Source organism: Octopus bimaculoides, chromosome 9 (genome assembly GCF_001194135.2).
Source record: "Octopus bimaculoides isolate UCB-OBI-ISO-001 chromosome 9, ASM119413v2, whole genome shotgun sequence".
Taxonomy (NCBI): domain Eukaryota; kingdom Metazoa; phylum Mollusca; class Cephalopoda; order Octopoda; family Octopodidae; genus Octopus; species Octopus bimaculoides.
The window spans coordinates 70,954,457-70,957,187 of NC_068989.1; positions in this window are offsets into that span (position 1 = coordinate 70,954,457).

Here is a 2,731-nt window from a genome sequence, read left to right on the forward strand (position 1 = left end):
ATACACACACACATATATGCGCAGACGTATATTCACACGCACACGAGTTTTGTATCACGTGTGTGAATTCTCGACGTTGGTTTTCACATTCCTCCTCCGCCCCCCGGTAGTCATACGGCAGATGTGTTCGAGAACGTGAGTTCATATATGTAAATTTATGAAGAGATGATATTCGTGTGTCTGTGCGTATGTGTGTGTGTGTGTGTGTGTAAGTGTATGTGTAAGTGTGTGTGTGTGTGTGTGTATGTGTTACTAAAAATACCCCGAGTTCACTTCACACCCGCACTTACACTCTGTATACATTTAAGGACTTTTACTCTCATGCAAGCCTCTCTATGTGTATGTGAATATATACATACAGACATGCACACACACACACACACATACATACATACATACATACATACATACATACATACATATATATATTCGTTTACCTTTCACTGGTTTTAGCTAGAGGCTGAGCCCATGTTGGAGCACCGCCTTTCTTTTCTGTACTGTTTCTGGTGAAGTAGCCACTTGGACGAAGCTGCTCTTCTTTGTGTCTCCTTCCACGATGTAGATTTATCTGGCATCTCAGATAAAAATCTGTCCAGATGCTCTTTGAAGACCTCCTCATCTACACCTCACAAAACTCTGAGGTTGTTTGGCAGAATGTTGGATAGTTGTGGATCCCTGAAACTCAAGCTGTTACAATATTGGACCCTTATTCTAGATGGAGAAGACAGGATCTTTGGCAGTGCGCTGTGCCGTCCTGTTCGATGATTGGTTTAGCTTTCAATTCCAAAGATGGAAGTTAGACCTAGGACCTCCTATATGTGTATCAATGCATATCTTTCACGCCTTCTCTCAAGGGAGTAGAGTTTCTGTTCCCTAAGCCTTTCACAGTAGCTCATCTGTTTCACCGAGTCAATCTTCTTCGTGTAGTGACGCTGGATTGTCTCAAATTCCGCCACCAGTTTGACGCCTTGTGGCGACCATAATTGGGAGCAGTAATCCAGACGACTCAAAACGAAAGTTCTCCATAGAAGTAGCATGGTCTCCTTTTCTCTTGTTCTGAACGATCTCAGAATCTATCCAGCAACTCGTCTGCACAGTGTTGCCATCTTGGTAATATGCACATGGAATGTTGCATGGTGACACGTGTGGATACCAGGTCTCACCCTGAGTCTGATTATAGGAGTACACTACCCTTTGGTCCTGTGCATTGCGGTTTTAGCCTGTGCGCCGATAATGGAACGCTTGAAAAGTCTTAGCGCTGAACTGCATGTTATTTTCATCATCCCACTTGCATATTGCATTCAGGTCTTTTTTGCAACTTTAGTCTGTCATCAGAATCCTTGACTGTGATACTTTGCTATAGCTGGTGAGAGTGGCTTATTGTATTGCTGAGGGCGTGTCTGAGAGAGCCACCACAAACAATAGTGGTTCCAAGACAGTTCCTTGAGGGACTCCTCTGAGAATTGATCTCTCCCAGGAGATAGCACTATTGGCTGCAGGTGACTGACCTCTGCCCTTTAAAAAGTCATGCAGCCACTCTGCTAGCTCTCCAGCGATACCAAGGTCACGCAGTTTCTGACATTTCATCCCACGATCAACTTCGTCAAAGGCCTTGGCAAAGTCGAGATATATCATAATACACATTTGAGAGGTTGAGCTGCTGTTTCAGTACCCAATCATAATGCTGTTGTAGCTATGTTCCTACCTGGACGGAAGTCATATTGAGTGTCTGTGGGCAAGTTATTTTATTTCAAGAAAGTGATCAGCCTCCTTCTGGCAATGAGTTCCATGACCATGCTAACATGTGAAGTCAGAGAGATAGGTCTGTAATTATTTAGTATCTGTAATGCTTCCTCCTGTATGGACAAGGAATATTATATCTTCTTTTAAGATTTTGGGAAGTTCAGTACATGCAAGAAAATTCTGAAAAGTATCTGCAGTAGTTTTCCGATAGCTTTCTTACATATCTTTAAAAGAAAAGCCGGAAATACATCTGAGCCCGTTGTTGAGTTCTTGTTCGTCTCATCAGCGGCCGATGTTACATCTTCCTCTTTTATGTCGAAGTAGCTGATGGTTGCTTTTTCCCTTGTAGGGAATTTAGGCTCACTTATTTGCATGATTCCCAGTAGAAAGGTGACGACACTTTGGAATTGTTTGTTTACCACTTCAATTATCCTCCTGGAGTTTGCAGTTAGTGAACCGTCTTCTTCAAACAGTGGCCCTATCATGTACACCGAGGCAGATTTTTTTTAGCAAATATACAGAAGGCTTTAGGATTAATTTTTATATTTTCCTCTTCCCTGGTTTCTCATTCTACCCTTTCCTTTTCATGGAAGAGTCCGAGTTTATTTTCGGTCTCTGGAAGCGCTTCTTTGAAGAGAAATTTCTCGCTATCATTAAATTGCTTATTTAAGCGATTGGAGATCCTTATTCTCTGTCTCATAAGGACTCCGTATCTCGGGGAATGATGCTTTTGGATGTAATGGCTCTCCTCTCTGGGACAAATTTAATGCATATGGTTCGCATTACTGACACGAATTCTTTAAGCTTCATTTTCAATGTCTTGCATCTAGAGACTTTTCACTGAAGTATCTGTTTTCAAATTGACTTCCAGTCAGACTTGTAGGAGTTCAGACCTGGATAGGGTTTGGGTGTTATCTTTGTGGAATACATCTTTAATTAGTTTTGGACCATACATCGTTCTATGATGTTTATATATATATATATATAT